This window comes from Dioscorea cayenensis, chromosome 13, assembly GCF_009730915.1.
Source record: "Dioscorea cayenensis subsp. rotundata cultivar TDr96_F1 chromosome 13, TDr96_F1_v2_PseudoChromosome.rev07_lg8_w22 25.fasta, whole genome shotgun sequence".
Lineage (NCBI taxonomy): Eukaryota > Viridiplantae > Streptophyta > Magnoliopsida > Dioscoreales > Dioscoreaceae > Dioscorea > Dioscorea cayenensis.
The window spans coordinates 4824430-4833957 of record NC_052483.1 but is presented as its reverse complement, the minus strand read 5'-3'; the positions used below and the strand labels follow the sequence as shown (position 1 = coordinate 4833957).

The following is a 9528-nucleotide window of genomic DNA, read 5'->3' as shown; positions in this document are numbered from 1 at the left end:
GATTCTATCAACCCATAAATATGGATATAGGTCTAGAAGGACCAGAACATTCAACTTAAGTCATCTTGACATAAGCCTATTCCGCATTTATCCAAACCCCAGTAGATCCCTGCATATCAAACCTTGCATATTATTTAATTTTACCAATTCATTTGAAAGTGATGAGATCTCCGTTTAGAAAAATGTTAAGATAGTGTAGATTAACCAAACATTTGATGTCCTTAGGAAGTTAAATCTTTATTTAATACTATCCACTTAGTCTTTGGATAAATAATGCCTTGTAAGCACACATCTTATTCAGATAAAAATGCAACAAAGTTGATTTTCTAGAATCTTAAGGATAGTTTTTCCTATGTCATAACATTCTTGCAAATACACAAAATCACCTATCAATTTATGGCGTTTGTTGTTTTTGTCAGAAAAAAAAAAGCAATAAAAAAACACCAATCAAGCCTAATCTCAATCTCATCCAACACTCTAAAATTTCATGTTTAGATTTTCCTTGCAACATGTAAACAGAAAAGAACATATATTATTGTAACTGAATTTCAAAATGGGAAATAAATATTCCTCCGCAGCATCAACTACTTTAGTATTTGATTTTATTTTTGGGTGACTTTAATTGTATAAAGCACTATGATGTTCAAAGTTGTAAAAAGAACATTGACACAAATCTTGGATAGTAATGTAGTTATCCATGGTGACTTATATGACATGGCAAGCTACTCATGAAACAAATCAAGGGGTCATGTGTCATCCTTCTAATGCATAAGCATGGAAACATTTTGATAGAACTCATCCCATTTTTGCTTCAGAATCTTGCAACATTCAGTTAGGCCTTGCATTGATGGGTTTTTCCTTCATAGTCAATATGGGCAAGCTTATTCATGTTGGCCAGTTATTACCACACCTTACAATCTTCCTCTAGGGTTGTGCATGAAGAGTCCTTATATGTTTTTATCTTTAATTTGTCTAGGGCCTAAAAATCTGAAGAAGAATATAGATGTCTTTTTACAGCCCTTGATTAAAGAGTTGAAGCATTTGTGGGAGGTTGGCCTTGAAACTTATGATATCAAAGTAGGTAAAAAGTTTAACATGAGAGCTGCACCTTTGTGGACCATTAATGATTTTCCTGCTTATGGAATGCTTTCCGGATGGAGTACTTCTTGGTTGCTTGGGTGTCCGATATGCATGGAGAAGTCTAAGGCTTTTTATCTACATCATGGTAAAAAAATTCAGCTACTTCGATTGTCACAAGCAATTTTTACCGATGAATCATTCATATAGAAAAGATAAGTCAACTTTCATTCTAGGTAGAGTAGAGATGAGTCGTCCACATCCAAGATTGACAGGAGATGAGATTTAGAACCGTATATCACAATATAAAACTGTTATTGAGGATCCTCGAGGTAAGACCACTCACTATGGCAACAATCACAAATGGACTAAAAAAAGTATTTTTTTGAGAATTACCATATTAGAGGACTAACATGATTCGACACAATCTTGATGTCATGCACATTGAAAAAATGTGTTTGATAATATCATGTACACAATATTTGATGTACCTAGAAAAAACTAAGGATAAATGAATGCACGGAAAGATCTTCATATTCTTTGTGATCGTCCTGGAATTGATATTCCTATTGACAATACAGTGCCTCGTAAGCCAAAGGCAAAGTACAGGGTAAATCTTTCTAGTGAGTACTTAAATTTGGCTTTATATCAGTTTGAGCACTAACTTTCAATTTGTATCAAAATGAGCACAAAGTTTTAATTTTGTTTCTCCGGCGGGGCAATTGGGGGATTCTGGTTGTAATTGAGTGGCGTGGAAGCCGGAAATATGATGTGGACACCCAGGAACCAACTCAGCACATGTCCACATCATTAACTTATACACGTAGCCTAATTGGCTGCCACATCGTCATCCCTTTCCTTCCTCCCCTTCCTTATCTTCATCCCTTTCCGGCTTGGTTGATGATGTGGATAGTTGCTGACTTGGTTCCTGGGTGTCTACATCATATTTCTGGCTTCCACGTCACTCGATTATAACCGGAATCCCCCAATTGCCCCGCCAGAAAAATAAAATTAAAACTCTGTGCTCATTTTGATACAAATTGAAAGTTATTGCTCAAATTGTTATAAGGCCAAACTTAAGTACTCATTGGAAAAATTTACCCCAAAGTACACATTGACAAAAAAATGAAAAAGTTAAGATTTGTAGTTGGGTGAGGGCTTTAAGGTTTCCTAATGGCTATATATCAAATCTTGGTAGATGTGTTGACATCAATGAATGTTGGTTGAAAAATATGAAGAGTCACGATTGTCACGTGTTCATGCAAAAGCTTATTCCGATTGCATATAGAGAAATATTACCAGATTTCATATAGTTTACATTAACTAAAGTGACTTTACTCTTTCAGACCATATGCTTTGCACTGCTTGATTTGCAAAAAACATTTAGGAATTGGAGAAAAATGTGGCTATATTGTTGTGCAACTTGGGGAAAAAAATTTCTCCAACTTTCTTCAATTCCATGAAACATCTACTTATTCACTTGCTATATTAGACTATAATTGGAGACCCTGTTCAATATAGATGGCTTTATCCTTTCAAATGGTAATAATTTTCTCATCTCCTTTAGAATTTATGTTTGTGTTTTATGTTATTAATTTAATTATTGAAGCTAATAGATTAATTCGAATTATATATATATATATATATATATATTAGGTTCCTTTGTGAACTAAAGAAAAAAGTGAAGAATAAAGCTCATGTGGAAGGTTCAATATGTGAAGCTTACATTGTTGAAGAGATGTCATTCTATGCAAACCATTTCTTTGAAAAAGATGTTCCACCTTACAAGAGAATGAGAGTTGGAAGAAATGAGGAGGGCGTCAATAAGAACATTCTACCTTGCTCTATCTTCAACCATCCAAGTCAAGGGCAAGGCCGGATGGTAGAAAAATGGCTGTCTCAAGAAGAATTACATGCAGCACATACATACATATTACAAAATTGTGAAGAAGCTCAACCAATTTACCAGTATGTTTAGTATCATATGTGATTTTGAGTTCAAATGAGTATGCATGTTAATTAAATATCATAACTAACACCATTTTTTATTTTGTAGGATGTTTGTCACACACCTTCAATACTTAGATGCCACACTCATTGAAAAATGATCGATCTACATTTTGCCGAATGGTTTATTGGTTATGTGAGTTTCTTAGATATTTTTTTTCTTATTGCATACTTCCTTATTCAATCGCTTAATATATTGATATTCTTAACTAGCTAGTCTTGGTAGTATCACTTTAGGTTCAAAACCCAGATAATCAATTTACTGATCAATTGTTGTTGACTCTTGCTTGGGGTCCAACTGGTCAAGTCAAAACTTGGTCATGTTACTTTATAAATGATTATAACTTCCACACCCTTGGACATAGTGAAAATAAGTCAACTTGAATAGTGATGTATGCATCCAAAGCTCTAGTGGTGATTTTTATATCTTATTGGAAGAAATAATTCAGCTGGAGTTTTCAAGTAACACATCAAAATTTGTTGTCCTCTTCAAATGCCGATAATTTGATCCAATAGGTATAATACCCAAATTGGTCCCTCTATTTTTCTTTCTCTTCCCTTTTGGTCCCTCTACTAAATAATCCACCCAACTAGTCTCTCTACTCTTGAAAATGGTTCTACTTAGTCCCTTCTACTCTAAAATGGGCCAATTAGTGGCTGTATTTTCAAGAGTAGATGGACTAGATAGGAAGAGATTAAGGGTATAGGGACTAAGTTGGGATATTTTCAACAGTAGAGGGACTAGTGGAGAGCATTTCTGAGTAGAGGGATCAAAAGGGAAGAGAGAAAAATAGAGGGACCAATTCCGGTATTATAGCGATCCAATACATAGAAAGAAGGTTCACCGCAAGTATGGTATGGTCGACATCAATAGAAAGCGGTTTTACACAAAGTATGATCCCTTTATTTTAGGTATAATACCCTAAATGATCCCTCTACTTAGATTACTATACCCTTTTACTCCCTCTACTCAGAAATGCTCCCAATGTCATTTTACACTTGAAAATGACCCAACTAGCTTCTCCAATACAGTCACTAGTTGGGTCATTTTCCAACTTAAAAATATTACTTTGGCTCATTTTCAAGAGTAGAGGGACTAGTTGGGAGCATTTCTGAGTAGAGAAACTAAAAGGGCAAAGTGACTTAACTAGAGGGACCAATTCAGGTATTATACCTTTATTTTAGCACAACAGGTGATTCAAGTGTATTATTCAAAATATCCGAATTTGAAGTGAGATAAACTTGATTGGATGGTTGTATGCAAAACAAAAGCAAGAAGAATAATTGAATTGAGGCACAATGGCAAGAAAGTGACATACCACCCTACCAAATAGATGAAGTTGAAGTTAGACATAATGTTACCACATTCGATATTCTTCATCATTACATGATAATTTCAATGGTATTGATCTCTTTGTTAACCTATCTGATGTTGTGGACCTAACATCTCAAAGTCGTCAACCAATTCTTACAAGTGTGATGGCAGAAGAAAAAAATGAAACAGATGAAGAGTAAGACAAAGAAGAAGAAGAAGAAGAAGAAGAAGAAGAAGATGCAGAGGATAAGGAAAATGACAATGAAGATGAATTATTATTTTAGACCAAATGTAAGTTACATTATTTATGAATTTAGTTTATAGTTTTGTATTGTATTAAAAAAATGCATTATATTCTATAAGTTGTTTTGGTAGATTGATTTGCAGTTTGCCAATGTATATTTTTTGCCTAACTTGCATTTGATATGATTTCTTGTTTCTCTTTCTTGCAAGGGGAGATGATAACTACAAGAACTCTATGATTTCTTGTACATGGCAATGATGATTGCAAGAACTCTGTGATAATGCATTTAGGCATATTCCATAGTATGACCTTGAATTAATGAGTGTATTGGTGGGGCAATAAGAGGGGCAACATATCCCTTAACTTTGCAGCCAGCAAACACCTCGTTTAGTTTGAGGGATGCCAACATTTATTAACTTGTAAATGCCGATGAAAATGCAATACTCCCGTGATTTTTATCACCTGAGTTGTGTATAGGATTCTCTTGTGATGAGTATGGACGAGCAGAGCCCAAGGGAAAGGAGCATTGAACTAGGAACTCATATTCGAATAAATAAAACAGATTATGGAATGGAGGATTTCGTTAAAAAGGTATCTCTCTTTTACCACTGATTCAGTGAGATCAATTTCTTATGTTGCTTTGATGTGGAGTTGCTTTGATGTGGAGGAACCTGCACAATTGCATTATTCTTCTTTTGTTGTATGCTTTGATGTTTTAACGGCTTGTTACACTTTTAGACCCCATCCGATGCCATGAATCCATTGTTCTCACTGATTCTATTTATTTATCAACAGTATTGTCTTTTTTTTTTTTAATCTTTTTGTTTGGTTTTCAAGTTTCAACTTTTGGAATTTAGTGTCTTTACTGGATTCTATTTTATTATTTGAATGTATTGCTTTCATGAATCATATTTATTAGTGTCCAAGTTTTAAAATTTGATAGTTTTGTTCAATTCTGCAGTTATATGAAATTTTGATAGAGTGAGGTCAATTGCACAATTTTCTCAACATTAACTATACTGGTGCCCTCCTTCCTCTATTCCCCCTCCACGCAAACCCCAGGCATCAACCGCCTCCTCCTTGGACGGAACCCTATCTTCGCTCCTTCTCCTCAGTTGAATGGATCGCCTGCACCGTCAGTGTTTGCTTGGGTTCCCAGTGAACCACCCTTTGGGAAGATCGAGCTATATTCGCCGAAGTGCTACGCGCGGCCTGCACCTTCGGTGGGATCCTCAGCTAATATTCTCCATTTGGTTTTGACTTGCTGATTTGTTGCTAGAGTTGGCTGTTCGTTGATTTGATGATAGATTTGTTCTGTTTTGGACTTTATCTTTTCAACAATTTGTGGGCTCTTGATTTTTAATGGTTTATGGTAGTATTTGCCGATCATATTCTTTGATCTTGCTCATCTGAGTTGCGTATTCTTGCTTTTGATCGAATGATATGTGTGCTAGCTGGATCTATTTTGCTGAAAGAGATGAAGGATTCGTGCTGTAGATGTGGTTTCTTCTTTGATTTGAGGTTTCTTTGTATTTGTTTAATGGTTTTGACTGATATTTTGCTTTTCCTTACCGCATAGGCCTTGGATCTGAGATAGATATGCTCGTTAGCTTTTGATTTGCTGATATTTTGAAGGAATGTTTGCTTATTTGAAGAATATTATTGGTTTGTTTCGAGTTCTAGTCATTACTTCTTATTTTTTTACTGGTTTTTATCTTATGTAGTTCTGTTTCTTTTGTATATATTTCTGATATTATCAGCTACTGGTTGCCCTGATTTTCTTTCATTCTTGTGAATTTATTGGTTCTTTATCTTTTCAACCGATTCCTTGTCATGTTGAATGAGTATTACTGCCAATTCTCTCTCTTTGTATTAGCTGTAATTATGCAAAAACCTTTTAAAGGGAGATTATATCATGGATTGGAGAGCAAAGGTTGGCATATAAATCTGTATTGTTCCCCATCTCTTTTGAACACTGTCCTTATTTCTAGCCATTCTTTCATGGATTATAGCTATATGCATCCCTTGGCAGCTGAATTGGATCTTATATTTTTTTGTATGTACTTATGGTTGTTTGACAATTATAACTTCAAATAGTTGGTTGCTTTTAATTTTGTCTTCTGATGTCCTGATATTCTTGTGACCAAACTTTGGAGGTTTTTTTCTAGCTAGCTTGATGTTTGTGTTGATTGGAGGACTCAACTAGTTTGCCTTCTTGTATGTTCACCCATGTTGAACATGAGACTCATTTGATTAGTCATGCAGTAATATTTTTTGGACCACTCATAATGGTTCTTTTACTTTATTTCATTTGCACATCGTTTACCTATTTACAAATTAATCAATGTAAGATTATTACTTACTTTAATAATTTCTAGTAAGTGAAAGTAGTATTTTCTGGAAAAGTGAATGTACTTTAAACCACTTTGTTGGTGATTAGTCACTAGCTGAATGAGAGGTTTTGAGGGAAAGTTAGTTTAGCTATATCATTATCCACTGGATCCCACACAGTAAACCTTATCATTTCTATTGTTTTTTTCTTTCTTTTTAGTGATCATCACACAATTAATTGGGTTATGTCATTATCCACTATCAAAATTTGCATTTGAAGAACAAGCTTTTCCTTGCTCTTTGCCCTTTTGCTGCTTATGTGGGTGGTGGAAACATCTTCAGCAAGTCATTGTCTGCTAAAGGTCATCACATGGGAAAATGCAAGGAAATTTCATCAGAGATTTATTTATTTATTTATTTATTTTTTGTTCTTAATTGATTTCTGTATTGCAGCAAATGCTGAAAATCCAAATGGCCATACACAAGTGATGGGACCATTCATGCTACCATAAAGAAGTTTGATGCATGAATGCTGCAAGCATTACTCAAAGGTTCATTAATCTAGGTACACACTGTGTAACTCTGGCATCATTAACCCAACATCATTAACCCAACAGACATAAGATATATATAATAATAGATATATATATATATATATATATTCGTTTTTTTTAAAGGTTTTCAATCACAATGCTCAAAAAATAAGAATCAGAGATAAGAGCAGGATGAACTTTTGACCACTTTGGGCATCTTGTGGGCAATGTAAAAGTACCTTATGCATGCTCTGTATTAGACAAATGAATGGTGGGAATAGAGAAAGCACAAGTTTAGGGGTAGTCCCTCACAAATAGAATCAAGTATTGAGGAAATGCCTAACAGCTAGTGTTGGGTGGTCTAGCCTTTTGCCATGTGTGTGGTGTAACACTACTTGCAGTATACTATGACAGATTCAAATGAGGTGTTAAACAGTTACATTTCTCTGTTTTTGTCACTTAATTTGTGAAATGTTTATAAATCATTCTCCCATTTCATTAGCATGTGAATCATGGTTTAACCTTAAAAAAACAGAATTTATAAAAAAAATTGTCACCTTTTTTGGTAACAAAGTTTTTCTCTTTTTTTTTTTTATTATCTATAGTGAGTGATGACAATGTTACATGATATTTTATGGACTTGATTGTGTTTATTTTTAGGGATATGGGGCGAAAGCGTGTTGCATCATTTATTTATTCTGATTCTAGGCGAAATATGCTTCTCTGACTCCTTTATCTTCCCGTCCATCTACTGGGAAAGTACCTCTAAATCCTCGGTGAACTACGAGCTCAGGGTCTCATTCTTCAGCTGCTCATGTGCGTACAAGCATGGTTTTTAAAAGCGAATGAGGCGTGCGCCTTGAGGCGCGCATCAAGGCGATGCGCAAGAGAACTCCTTGAGGTTGAAAACTGAGGCTTAAGCCTCACTGTCAAGAGGCGCACGCACTGAGGCGCACCGTCTCAGTGCATGTGAGGCTTAAGCCTCAAAAATCCTGATTTTTGTAATATCATTTTAATTTTTAAAGCAAATAAAAAATAGTTATATGTATATACTTTCATTAATAAAAACTTATATATGTAAAATTCAATAAAAAAAAACTCATCAACACCTATGGTTTTGCAAGTAGTACGTACCAATTTGATTTTTTAGGTTATGTAAAAATGACAAAAACTATGAAGATAAACTATTTTTTTAGATTTAATGATAATTATTCATTTTTCAGGGGGAGCTGGGAAGGAAGCAGGAACACAAAAAAAAACTATTCACACATACCTCCCAAGATGAATAAATTTTATATTTTCCAAAATTTTAATTACTCGAAAACAAATAGAGAAAAATTAAGAGGAATGAAAGTGAAATATATTTTTGATTGCCAAAAAACAGAAATATTTTTTTTAAATGATAAATAATATTTTTTAATAGAGAAAAATTAAAAGAAATAAGAGTGAAATATATATTTTTAACTAATGATAAACAAAGATAAGTTTTAACTAAGATAAGTTACCAATAAGATAAGTCATAATATTATTAATTTTTGAAAACAAAACAAAAAGTCTTTTCTTTATTATTTAAAAATAAAAATAAAAATAATATAGTTTAATCAGATAAGTTCCGTCACATTTAAGATAAGTTTTAAAAAATATTTATTTTATAAATAAAAATAATAAAATCTAATGACATCTTAGCCTCTCGTTTCCTTGTACTCCAAGAGTGATGTTTTTTAATACATGGTTAACTTTTTACATAATTTGTGTATGGATGAATTATTATGTTTTGAATTTGGAATTATAATTTGCTAGTTTTTGTTGTTTTAGTGATTTTGACTATAGAATTATGGAAATTAGGAATAATTCATAATATTTTAATTACTTTATATTTGATAGATAATTTTATTATTGTTTTTTCCAATAAAAAATTGAGGATTACGCCTCGCCTCATGGTTGAGACGACGCGCCTCGAAACCCGCCTTGGGTTTTTAAAAACCTTGCGTACAGGTTCTTAAGCCTCCTCACAACGGGTT

General features: G+C 33.7%; 1 long non-coding RNA gene across 4 annotated transcripts; it reads left to right on the top strand.

Annotated features, from left to right (window-relative positions):
* The first annotated feature begins 4632 nt into the window (after nt 1-4632).
* LOC120274966 lies at nt 4633-8542 on the top strand. 4 transcript variants are annotated; one of them, XR_005541010.1, is made up of 6 exons: nt 4633-4690; nt 4853-5234; nt 5605-5866; nt 7195-7336; nt 7428-7539; nt 8168-8542. It is a non-coding gene; the product is annotated as an uncharacterized LOC120274966 (long non-coding RNA). The 4 variants fall into 4 exon arrangements; XR_005541012.1 differs by lacking the exon at nt 7195-7336; XR_005541009.1 differs by lacking the exons at nt 7195-7336; nt 7428-7539; nt 8168-8542 and having other exon boundaries at nt 5605-6051.
* The last annotated feature ends 986 nt before the right edge of the window (nt 8543-9528 follow it).